Here is a 13,961-nt window from a genome sequence, read left to right as displayed (position 1 = left end):
AGTCTAGATGGAATCAATTCATCATTTTTACCCACGATTGTAGTTATTCCACCTTTCTTTGGTACCACATGAATTGGACTAATCCAAACACTATCGGAGATAGGAAAGACTATACCTGCATCAAGCCACTTAAGAATTTCATTTCTTACCACCTCTTTCATGTTTGGATTGAGTCTTCTTTGTGTTTCCACCACTGGTTTGCAACCGTTCTCCAATAAAATTCGATGCATGCATATAGAAGGACTTATACCTTTAATGTCTGAAATTGTCCATCCAATTGCCTTCTTATGCCTTCTTAGAACTCTTAACAACTTTGCACACTGTTCATCATCAAGGTCAGCACTAACAATTACAGGTAAAGTTTTATTTTCTCCAAGAAATTCATACCTTAGATGAGTCGGAAGTGGCTTGAGCTCTAACTTTGGAGGTTCAATTTCTGAAGGTTGTGAAAACCCTTTTCCTTGGCCAAGACTTTCATACAAATTACCCCTTTTATAAGGTGCTTGAAAATCCAAGTACTTGGCCAATTCTTCAATTTCTTCACAAACATCTTCTTGCTTACCTAAACTCATTAAACAATACTCAAGAGGATCTAAGTCAAAGTTGACTTGACTCATCTCTTGGGTTAGTTTATCAATTGTGCCAATAGAATAAGCATGATCGGTAAAAGAAGGGTATTTTTCCATTTCATTCAAATTAAATTCTACCTCTTCTTCACCTACTTGAAACTTAAGCTTGCCATTTTTTACATCAATAATAGTACCTGCAGTAGCTAGAAATGGTCTACCTAGAATAATTGGCATAGATATATCTTCTTCCATATCTAACACCACAAAATCCACTGGAATGATAAATTTTTGAACTTTTATCAATACATTCTCCAACACTCCCAATGGATATCTAATAGACCGATCCGCTAGTTGCAAAGTAATATTAGTGCGTTTAAACTCATGCAAACCCAATTGTCTAGCCACCGTTAAAGGTATTAATGATACACTAGCACCAAGATCACACAATGCCTTAGAAAAATCAACGTTACCTATGGTGCAAGGTATAGAAAAACTCCCCGGATCCTTCAACTTCGGTGGTAGCTTATTTTGAATAATTGCACTACATTCCTCCGTTAATGCTATTGTTTCGTAGTCTTCCAACTTTCTTTTTCTAGTCATGATTTCCTTGAGAAATTTCGCATAAGACGGAATCTGCAAAATAGCATCGGCAAAAGGAATGTTAATGTGCAATTGTTTGAAAAGTTTAACAAATTTTTCAAAATCTTTATCAAACTTATTTTGCTTTAATCTTTGTGGAAATGGAACCGCAGGAGGTATTGGAATGGTAGTGGAAGATGATGGTTGCTTTTCTCTTGGATTCTCCCGACTATTTTCCTCCACAATCGCCTCTTGGTTCCTCTGCTTTTCTTCTTGTTTTTCATTCTCATCTTTCTCAACTTCCTTCACTGGAGGATCTTCTAATTGTCTACCACTACGAAGAGTAATGGCTTTCACATGCTCCTTAGGATTGACCTCTGTTTTGCTAGGTAATTCTCCTTGATTTCGATTATTCAAAGAACTAGCAATTTGACCAATTTGGACCTCTACATTCCTGTACATTGTAGTGAGTTGGTCCAACCTTCCTTCTACTCGCTCAAATCTGTCCGAGGTAACTTTTGCAAGTTTTTCCACTGCCATCTCCCAACCAGGTTTAGTTTCAGCTTGTTGTTGCCTTGATTGAAATTCCGGTGGATTGGTTGGCCTTGGTTGATTTCCTTGATCCTTCCATCCAAAGTTTGGATGATTTCTCCACCCCGGATTGTAAGTATTCGAGTAGGGGTTATTTTGAGCATTACGATTGTAATTATTGACGAATTGTACCTGTTCAGAATCAACACACTCATTACTATCATGTTCACCTCCACATATAGAACAACACGCTACATGTGCATTAGATGAACTTGGACCAACTCCACCTTGTCTATTTAGCAACTTCATCACATTATTCATTTGAGCACTCAGCATATTGAGAGTGTCCATTTCTATCATACCTGCGTGACGTCTTGTATTACCTCTCTCATTGGCCCATTGGTAGTTATTTGCGGCCATTTCTTCTATCAAATTCTGAGCTTCTTGGGGTGATTTACCCATCAAAGCTCCACCTGCAGCTGCATCAATCATAGTTTTAGTAGAAAAAACTAAACCATTATAGAAGGTTTGTATGATTAACCACTCCGGCAGTCCATGATGTGGACATTTCCGAAGCAAATCTCTAAACCTTTCCCATGGCTCATATAATGATTCACCTTCCAATTGGCTAAAACTAGTGATATCCATTCTTAGCTTAGCAGTCTTACCTGGTGGAAAATACTTATTCAAGAATGCTCTTGATAAATCATCCCATCTGGTGATAGTATTAGGAGCATGAGAATGTAGCCAAAGTTTGGCCTTATCTCTCAATGAAAATGGGAACAATCTTAGCCTTATAGCATCATCACTAACTCCATTCATTTTAATTGTATCACAAATTTCCAAAAATGTAGCTAAGTGTGAATTAGGATCTTCTACTGCATTATCTCCAAATTGAGATTGTTAAACCATTTGGATAAGTGATGGTTTAATCTCAAAATTGTTAGCATTTACCGTAGGCCTTACTATACTTGTTTGAGATCCTTGTGTTCCCGGTAGAGCAAAATCTCGTAGAACTCGCCTATTTGCTTCGTTTTCTGCCATTTCTTCTTCAAATGGAAGCTCTATTAAGATTTTCTCTATTGGCTGCCAAATCTCTTGTTCCTCTTGCTGAGGTGGATGCCTCTTTTGTCTACGTAGTGTCCTCTCAATTTCTGGATCGAATGGTGTAACTTCCCGAGACGCCCAGTGTATACACTACAAATAGAAATAGGAGATATTATGCAACTTCAATTGTCAAAAACTGATTACGATATAAGATTAAATATAATCAGCTAAAAAAATAAATCTGTCTAAATTAATAGAGTTGATTAGGCTCTAATATTGCCGCTCCCCAGCAACGGCGCCAAAAATTTGACGAATTTTTACTTTAAGTGCAAGTTTAATTCCGAATTATACCCGTTTTACTGCAAGTATACAGGCCTAAATCGTAATATTGGGTATGTATCGGGTCGATCCCACGAGGAGCAATTAACATAATTATTAGATACTAATTTATTCTATTATTTAGACTCACAATAAATTTGAGCAGAAAATTCAGAAATTAGTCCAACTACAAAAATTCTTAACTAGATAAATGCAATTTCACAAAAGGAGTAGAATTCACTAAATATTAAGATCTAGGGATGTAGATTCCACTTATGACATAAAAGATAAAAAACGAATGAATTTAACACTTGTTACTACTCTTATTTAACCAAGAATTCATTTCCAACAATACCAAAATCACATTCTCATGATAATAATGGGTTAAAACAGATTAGTTTTTCCTAATCTCTTGGTAAATACTAAATCTATTTTGTGCATACATGAAATGTAGATTTCATCCACTTGAATGTATTTCTATTCTCATGAATATACTACTCAAGCTCTACTTATGTCATTCCATTATTTTTACCATTTCTCAATGAGTAAAAACAACTATAAACCTGCTATTGGTGATCAAACAATAACAAGTAATCCAACATACACAAGTAGATAAGTTAAAACAAGATATAACAAGTATAAATCACAATCACTTCATATCACTTGGCCATAAGCTTCATCTACTCCCTAGATAAAGGAAATTAGCTACTCATGAATGATGAAATACTCATAACTTCATTAATGTAAATCATCATGAATTACAAATACAAAAAGAGTAAAGAAAGTCTTAGCCAAGATATGGTGAAACCTTCCAAAAATCTCCTTTGTCTTGAACTTAGATGATTACAAGATGAAACCTCAATTGCCCCTTTGCAAGTTTCAAGCTAGAGAGAATATGTTTTTTTAGTAAGAATACTAGCTACGTATGGATCTCCCGACCTCTCTCAATGTCTCTGCATAAAAACTACTCAAAGGCTTCATTTTTCCAAGTCAAATTCTAACCCTTGATTCCCAAATCTCCACTTTGTTATCATAGTCAATAACCAATATTTTTTATTTGAAAATAAGCCACCTTTCTTGCCCTTTGGTCTTCTGAAGCATGTGCATCGAATTCCCTTGCATCTTATAACTGGAAAGTGGTATGAACACAAGAGAAATGGCTGAGCAAATTGCAGAATTTCGGCTACAAAACGCGCCTACTCAAAACGCGGCATCAACTCGCGTTTTTTCTACTCGCATTTTCACTCTAGCCTTATTTCAACTGCGATTTTCTCCATGATGAAGGCCGAACTGGCTTTTGTACAAAACACAAAAGTTGTAGCCCTTTGAGTTAGCTTTCCAATACTTCAAAAATAATTCAAATCGGAGTTTTGTAACCTGAGATATGATCGAAATACTAACACCTGATCAAACCTCTGTTTTAACCTCCGACCACAGAATGCAACTTTTGTATTCCGACTTTTTATCCATGAAAATGGCAGAATTTGATTTCGATGTCTTCATACGAATTGTAGGTCTCTTTCTTAGCTTTAAAATGGTATAAAGATCACCTCAATCCGATAAGTGTACCTCCAGATATGGTCAAAATACCAAAGAGTATCAAAACTGACTTGTATTGTATTTCCTCACTTGAACGTTTTTCACTTCATTCTTCTTGTTACCACTTGAATTCATCACCAAATCTCTATTTTTCACCTCATTTGACATCCTTTGGTGATTGAATCATCATTCCTGCATAAAAATGAAGTTTTTACCATTAAAATCAATAGAAATGCAATATTATCCACTTTTACCAAAAATATATAATTTTACCAAAAACCTCTTTATTTTAATTATAAAACTAAATAATCAACTCAAAATTAACTAATAAAATGCACTTAAAAATACGTAAAATAAACTCTTTTCAATAGCTATCTGACTTGGTGGGTTGGAGGCGCATATAAACACGCACATAATTCTCTGTTTTCATGAAAAGTTGGATTCTGAAGAACAATTATGAATTGGTCAAGGAGTATGTTTTAATAAAACAATAAGATGCAAATATGGTGTTTAACATATTAATTTTATTTTTTTCTTGACACATAATCTCTATTTAAATTTAAATTTTCTATTTTTGCACATATGTCATGCATATAATTTCACTCTTCTAAAAAAATTTTATACACTAATGGCATAGAAAAGATTAATCTCACACACATATATAATGATTATTTTCTTCATAAAAAAGTTGAATTCCCGAAAAACGACTATAATTTTGGAATCGAAGGAGTATATTTGAAGAAAAGAATAAATAGTTAGATCTTGTGTTTCGTTAACTTTTGCCTTTTGCATCTTCTATTCTGTTGTTGGATGAGATATAGCACTTGCGGGCAAAAAAATTTTGCCAGAACCGTACTTTGCTCCACTAGATTGTTTTGAGTGCATTCCTTTTTAGTCTTTTGAAAAAAAAAGATCCTTTGATTCTTATACTTGTCCTCATAGTATAAGTTATGTAAATTAACTTTATTTTCTTTAGAACAGTAAAAGTGATGGGGGAAATTATAAAAGTGATGGTTACAAACCCCAAGGAACACAAAACTAAAAGGTATCTTATCTCCCCTATAAATTGCACTAATATTCATTGTAGCTTTTCACACTAACAAATTCCTTGTCCATTAGTTTAATTATTACTTTTTTTTTATTCTATCACTCCTCCTCACATCCTTTCCACTTCGAGCTACCGGGTTCAGGATTTGAACCCTAAACCTGACAGTGGAGAGAATTCTAAAAGTCTTCTCTTAACCAGTTTATCAATTTCGATCTTGAGACTTCATCAAAATATTTCTTCCTCAGTCTCTCAACAATTTTCTGTGTGGGACTATCACTCAAGCTTTTAATAAATTAAACTAAAAGAGCTATGCGTTTATCTTTTGCAATCTCTTACTTTGTTCGTTTCCTTGTAAAGTATATTTTGCAAGCATGGAGGCATAGATAATTTAATCATAGATTTATTTAATTTCCCATGATTTTCATGTATCATTTAAGAACAGGACACTCTTGTGACTGTGGTCGTCATGCATTAATCTTTATTTTTCCAATCCGTGTGGATTCGACCTTGCTTACCACTAGTTACAGAATTTGTATTTAATTTGAGCAAGTAATTATTATTGTACAGATTCGGCACCTGTCAGCTTGGTGCCACACAATACACAGTTCTATGATTAAGCTTAGGAAATTGGGTATTAAAGTACTATCCATAACAAGTTTGACACTTTTTTGTGAAGTAAAATGCCTCCTATGTCGAAGTTAGTTACTCACGAGAGAGAGAGAGAGAGAGAGAGAGAGAGAGAGAGAGAGAGAGAGATGAGGTAGTTTTAATGTAAGCTCTCAATTTAGAAAAATTGGGAGAATTGACTTGATTTCTGTTAACCGAGTAACTATAAGGTTTTTTATTGGACGAAAATTTAGGCTATATAGCAAAATCGTTTAATAGGTATTCATACCATATCTTAACATCTTGTCTTTTCTCTTTTGTTTCTTAATTCCTATCATATGGCATCTTGGAGCTCTTTATAATTGATTAATCTAGTTATACATGTCAATGTCAAAATGGTGAAACTGTTAAAAAAAGATTTAAATGTAGAAGAAAATGATAGAAAAAGGATGAATATCTTCTACACATAAAATTATTTCATCTTACTAAATTTCTTACTTTAATAATAATGTTGTGAAAAATATGATGCACCACCATCTAAATGCCATTTTACAAAAGGTTAGTCATAACCTTAGTTGCAGCTAAAAGGGCTTTTTTTCTTTTTTTCTTTTTTTCTTTTGAGCAATGCCTGAAAACCTACAATCGTAGTTTATTAATAGCACTAACAATGTTCCAGAAAAAATCAATTAGCTCATCATGAATAGCTATTTTGTTATTCAAAACAAAAATCAAGCTCTATTAATTCTAAAAAATTTTACCATATATATTTTTCCTTTATTTCACAATTGACTTATCATTAATATTACAATTACCAATTATGATTAGTTGGAAAAATAATAAAACTGATAAATACATAACATGATGAATGGAGTACAAAAATTAGGTCTTATTATTTGAAAGAGCATTTCTTTATCATATGGCGGTTATTCAGTTGCTCAGTTTACGAGGATGTAATGGCGAAAATTAACAAGCGAAAGGCAACTATAATTGAAAGCTGCACTTCCTTAATGTCTAGTACTACTTCCTCAGTCTTAGAAAGATTGTTACGTTACATTTCTATAAGGCCACTACTAGAAGTATGAAAATTATTGATAACATCTAACAACAACACCTAATATTGTCATAAACAAAGTCATTTAATGACAATAATCCATATTGTCCCATATTATTAATTTTTATGACAACTTTATTATTGTCATTAATGAAATAATTTTTTTGTCAATACTTACGTAGGTGACAAATAAAATTTCTAAAATGTTGTCACAACATAAACTTTTGGCTGTGACAACTAACTTGTTGTCACTCACTCTTTCATAAAAAATAGTTTCCCTTGCAAAATGTGAAATATATGAGGGGAAAAATAAAAATAGAGCTCTCTAGTTTCCTTGAAGTTGTTGTCTTTTTTCTCTCTTCCTACTTTCTCTATTTCTGTGACTGAACTCAGCAGTAGTCTCAAGTTAGACATGGCTATAGTTTCAGAATCGCAGATTTCGATTCTTCTAAAATGTGGAATTTGAATTGGCCCTTATAGGGATAGTTATAGTTATAGTTCTTGAACCTCTAGTTCCGATCTGGTTTTAGTTCCATTTTATTCCGATTCCAATTTTAGTTTTTTTCTATTATAGTTTTAGTTCTTTTAGTTACGCTCAAGCACTCATTGTTATACGATTGACTATATAAAAATATGAAAATGAATATAGAAAAAGGTAAGAAATTTATTGTATTATCATGTGCATAGACAAAGAAAAATGATGCAAATTTTATGAAAAAAATCTCATTATTGATTAGATCAGATTGGTCTAGTGTTTAAATTAGTTATGAAGTCTAGATTTATTAATGGGACGGGACAATAGATTGCTGGATCAGAATTGGGGTTGTTGGTATCGGGTGCTTATTATTGATATTGGACTCTAAATTGGCCAAATAAATTTAGGTAGCAAGTATTTTTTCAAATAACATGAATTGGTCCTAAACCACCAGTTTCGGTTTCAATTCAAGTTTTCGGTAAACGTGAACCTAAACCTTTAGTCAAGGTTATGATTTTGATTCCGATTTCTAAAATTCAGTTTTGAATCCAGTTCAACAAACTGTCGGTCTGATTTCAATTCAAAGCTAAGCTATGGTCACCTATTCCAAGTCTCTGTCTTTCTCGATCTTTCTCAAAAGTTTTTCGTCATTATCAAATTTTTGCAGAAAATGTATAAGATTAAAGCAAGAAACAATATGTTACTGATTGGTAGATGCAGCAAGAAACAATGCTGAAGAAATTAAACCAATTGTTACTGATTGGCTAAAGCAGGTTGATGATCTAAAAAAAGACTCAAATACTATTTTTGAGGGTGTGGATATGTTAAGACTTTCAAGAAGTAAGCCCGCAAGATATTATCACAATAATTCGTCAACCTTGCACATATCACAACCATTTCTTTCTCCAAGAATGCCTTATTCTTGGTTGCTTTTGATTTTACAAAATTTGATTATAAAAACTGATTATAAAGAATAATCAGAATTAGCAAAAGTTACTATTTGGATTATTATAGGTTTTAATTTTTTATTATTAAAAAATATATAATCAGAATATAAAAGCAAATCAATCGAGAACAAGTCCTACCCTACTCTTTATTCTTCTCAATACTAAAATTTCACAGCATGCACTATTGGCGAAAAAAAGGCCATGGAAATAGCCTAAACCGAAACTCAAGTCCATTAAATTTATGTAAGTGAATCTGCATTCTTAAGTTCTCAACTTTTCTTTTCTTTTTGCATACTGAAATTTTGTCATTTTCTTGTGAAGTGATTAAGTTCAATATTTATGTCCTAAAAAGGCCAGCAAACAGCATAACCACAAAAGCTCTTGAATTTATGGAAGTGATGTTCTATTCCTAAGTTCTCAGCTTTTTCATTTTTCTTTTCACACATCAAAACTTTGTCATTTTCTTATCAAGTAAAGTGCTAAAGATATTAAGAACTAATTATGATGTTTAAAGCATTGCATACGCATAGAATATGCTACCATCACTATAAAGTTAACAATAATTCCACGTGTCTAATTGGCAGATGTTAAATGGGCTTGCATCTAGGGTCTCTGCAATAATAATTTATGTGCTAGCAGATCAGATATAGAACAAATTTTGATATCAAATGTAGACACTGATAAGACACAGTAACCAAAAAATAAAAAATAAAAAGATAAGACGCAACAACAAATATTTTATGAAGGTTTTCCATTCTTTAAGAATATATGGAAAAATGTAAAGCGTGTGTATTCTTGTCTGAAAAGTTTAAATTCACAATGCGAGAGTGAGCATGAATAAGATCATAATTTTAATTGTAAGGTGCATTCTATCTTCTTATTGTTGTGTGTTTATCCTTTGTCATTTAGGAGAACAATAAAAAATGGCTGCTCTGAAAATGAATTCTCCAATAATAGAACACGTATTAGGTTGGTATTTATGTTGGTTGTGATGTTCTAATTGGCCTACAGGAGGACCCGCCATGGGGTCAGGCTGTTGTGACCAAAATAACATTATCATTTGACGTAATAATGTCAGTTGTTATGAAATAATCAAAAGTGTGGATGTCCTTATGTATTCTCAAGAGGATTAATTCATGATTTATGGCTATATTATGTATAGAAGTTACAATCTATAAATCTATTCATGTAGTGGAGAAACCGTTTCATAGGTTTCTTCATATTTTTGTAGTAGTGAGTGTTTAATATAATTGATGTACCTTTAATCTTGTAGTACCTATATATAGAGGTACATTGACACCCTTTGTGATGACTTTTTGTATGTTGTTGGAATATAAGAAAACCATTCTCCATTTCTCTACTTTTTCTCCAATATCTCCATTTATACTATAGTAGTTTATTAGCTTTACAACACGTTATCAGCATGAGTTTCTACTTTTGAGCAAAAGGTGAAAACGGAGATTCTACCTTGAGCAAAAATGCAATACAAGATTTTGCCGGAATTCTGCCCGTACTTCTTCAAGTAACTTCTAAGGTAAATTTCTAGTTCAAAAGCTTATTTTAATTTCTTATGGCTAATCTTATAAAACAAGAGTTCGTACCTCTTGATATTTCTGGAAAAAAATATTTATCATGAGTATTGGATGTGGAAATTCATCTTGAGGCAATGGGTCTTGATAACACTATTGTTGAAAAAAATGAATCCTCAAACCAAGACCGTGCCAAAGTTATGATTTTCTCTCGTCATCATTTAGATGAAGGATTAAAAATAGAATATCTTACTGTCAAAGATTCTCTTGTTCTTTGGCAAGATTTGAAGGAAAGATTCGACCACCTGAAGTTGGTCGTTCTTCCAAAAGCCCGATACGATTGGCTTCACTGACGGCTACAAGATTTCAAATCTATCAACAAATATAATTCAGCTATGTTTAGAATCACTTCTCAATTATCATTATGTGGTGAAAAAGTCACCGATGAAGATATGTTAGAAAAAACATTCTCTACTTTTCATGTTTCTAACATGCTCCTGCAACAGTAATATCGAGAGAAGGGATTTAAAAAATATTCTGAACTTATTGCATGTCTTCTCTTGTCTGAACAAAATAATGAACTATTGTTGAAAAATCATGAGTCCCGACCAATTGGTGCAAGTTCATTCCTTGAAGCGAATGCTACTCAATCTCAAAATTTTGGTCGAGGTCATGGACGTGGCCGTGGAGGAGGCCGTGGACGTGGACGTGATCGTAGTAGATTTGTGCCCCATGAAAATTATAACCGTGGCAAACAACAAAATATTTCCCAAAATAGAGAAAATAACTACGATCAGAAAAATGGAGAAAAGAAAGTTTATGAAGAAAAATGCTACCGATGTGGTATGGAAGGTCATTGGTCCCGTACCTGTCGTATGGTTGAACATCTTGTTGACCTCTATCAAGCATCATTGAAAAAGAAAGGAAATGTGTTGAAACAAATTTCATTGATCAAAAGAATGATTATGATGATAGTGATGATGCCAACATGACACACCTCGATGTAGCTGATTTTTTTGAGTATCTTGAAGATGTCAACAAATATTCCATGATTGTTTAGATATTTTTATAATGCTTTATATCTTTTATGTAATTTTCTTTCTATTTAATATTTATTTTCACATCTTTATTAATATTTACTTTTGTTTGAAATTTTCTTCCTGAAGAAGAAATGGATATCAAATATTTGGGATTAAATAATAGTGATGATGATATTTGTCTCATTGATAGTGCTACTACGCACACTATATTGATAAATAAAAAATATTTTTTTTGTTTAAAAATGGGAGAGACAAATGTTAATACCATCAGTGGTAGTGCAAAATTGATTGAAGGCTCCGAAAAAGCCACTCTATTTCTCCCTAAATGGACTAAAATTGTCATAAATAATGCACTACTCTCTCCCAAATCTCAGAGAAATTTATTGAGTTTTAAAGATATCCGCGAAAATGGATATCATATCGAGACAATGACTGAGACAAATGGTAAATTTTTATTGATAACGAGTATCATTTCTGGGCAAAAATGCATAGTAGAAAAATTATCTTCTTTTTCTTCTGGCTTATATTATGCACAAATTAGTGCAATTGAAATTCATCACCTAGTAGACCGGAAGTCTACTCATTCCAATGATTTTATGATTTGGCATGATCGTCTCGGACATCCCGGATCTATAATGATGAGACGAATAATTGAGAATTCACATGGCCACTCATTGAAAAATCAAAAAGTATTAAAAGCCAATGAATTCTCTTGTGTTGCTTGTTCTCAAGGGAAATTAATTATTAGACCATCACAAGTTAAAGTTGGGACTGAATCCCCTACATTTTTAGAACGAATTCACGGTGATATATGTGGGCCCGTAGATCCATCATATGGACCATTTCGATATTTTATGGTGTTCATTGATGCATCAACTAGATGGTCACATATATGTTTATTATCTACTCGCAACCTGGCATTTGTGAGATTGCTTGCTCAAATAATTAAATTGCGAGCATAATTTTCAGATTATCCAATAAAGAAAATTCATCTACATAATACTGGTGAATATTCGTTACATGCTTTTGACGATTATTGTATGTCCATTGGAATAACTATTGAATATCCTGTAGCTTATGTTCACACACAAAATGGTCTAGTCGAATCATTTATTAAACGGCTACAATTAATTGCTAGACCATTGTTGATGAGGTCTAAACTTCGTTCATCTACTTGGGCATATGCTATTTTACATGCAGCAACACTTGTGAGAATTAGGCCGACAAGCTATCATACTTATTCTCCCTTACAATTAACTTTTGGTTATGAGTCCAATATTTATCATTTACGAATATTTGGTTGTGCGATTTATGTTCCAATTACACCGCCCCAACGTCATTAATTGAGCCCCCAAAGAATATTGGGGATATATGTCGGTTATGAATCACCTTCAATTATTAAGTATATAGAACATTGACAGGTGATTTATTTACTGCGAGATTTGCAGATTGCCATTTTGATGAATCACATTTTTCGACATTAAGGGGAGATAAAAATCAACTGAAAAAGGAAATTATTTGAAAAATATCATTGAATTTCCTTGATTCTCGTACTAAAGAATGTGAACTAGAAGTTCAAAGGATTATACATTTGCAAAAAATTACAAATCAATTACCGGATGCATTTAATGACTCTAGAAGAGTTACTAAATCACATATTCCTGCTGAAAATGCTCCGATTAAAATCGATGTCCCTGAAGGACAAATTACAAGTGCTAATGAGTCTAAAGCACGCCTGAAGCGTGGGAGACCATTTGGTTCCAAAGATAAAAATTGTCGAAAGAAAAGAGGAGTAGATGAATCAACAATTAGTGACAAAATTCAATCTCCTGAAGAGGTCTCTCCTAAAGAGCCAATCCTTGAAGAGAATGAAATTATAGAAAATTTAATAAATTTTGTCACTTCAAGAAAAGGTTGGAACCGAAAATAAATAATTATTGATAATATTTTTGCATATAATGTAGCACTTGATATTATGACAGAGGACGAGGATCATGAGCCTGGATCGGTTGATAAATGTCGACGTAGAAATGATTGGCTAAAATTGAAAGATACGATCCAATCTGAATTGGACTCACTGGTTAAAAGAAAAGTTTTTGGACCTGTAGTCCAAACACCTGAAGCTGTAAAGCCCGTAGGATATAAATGGGTATTTGTGAGAAAAAGAAATGAGAAAAATAAAATTGTGAGGTATAAAGCAAGACTTGTAGCCCAAGAATTTTCACAAAGGCTTGGATTTGATTATGATGAAACGTATTCACCTGTAGTGGATGCTATCACATTTAGATATCTTGTGAGTTTTGCAGTACATGAAAATCTAGATATGCGTCTAATGGACGTTGTTACTGCATATTTATACGAAAATCTTGAAAATGATATTTATATGAGAATCCCCGAAGGGTTCAACATGCCTGAAGCATGCAAAACAAATCCTAAAGATATCTATTCTATTAAATTACAAAAGTCTTTGTACAAGCTCAAACAATCTGGACGTATGTGATATAACCGCTTCAATGAATGTTTAACTAAAGAAAGTTATACAAATGATCCAATATGTCCATGTGTTTTTATCAAGAAAAATGGATCAAATTTTGTGATAATTGCCGTATATGTTGATGATTTTAATTTAATTGGAACTCCTGAAGAGATTCAAAATGCTGTTGAATATTTGAAAAAGGAATT

At 32.9% G+C, this 13,961-nt stretch overlaps 1 non-coding gene and 1 pseudogene across 1 annotated transcript; both read left to right on the top strand.

Moving 5' to 3' along the window:
• LOC113760036 overlaps nt 1–13,961 on the top strand; it is a 105,333-nt pseudogene that overhangs the window by 60,843 nt on the left and 30,529 nt on the right.
• Nucleotides 2,230–2,336, top strand: LOC113764205. Its single transcript, XR_003467492.1, has one exon. It is a non-coding gene; the product is annotated as a small nucleolar RNA R71 (small nucleolar RNA).

This window comes from Coffea eugenioides, chromosome 2 (genome assembly GCF_003713205.1).
Source record: "Coffea eugenioides isolate CCC68of chromosome 2, Ceug_1.0, whole genome shotgun sequence".
Classification (NCBI taxonomy): Eukaryota; Viridiplantae; Streptophyta; class Magnoliopsida; order Gentianales; family Rubiaceae; genus Coffea; species Coffea eugenioides.
This window is presented reverse-complemented; position numbering and strand designations above follow the sequence as displayed.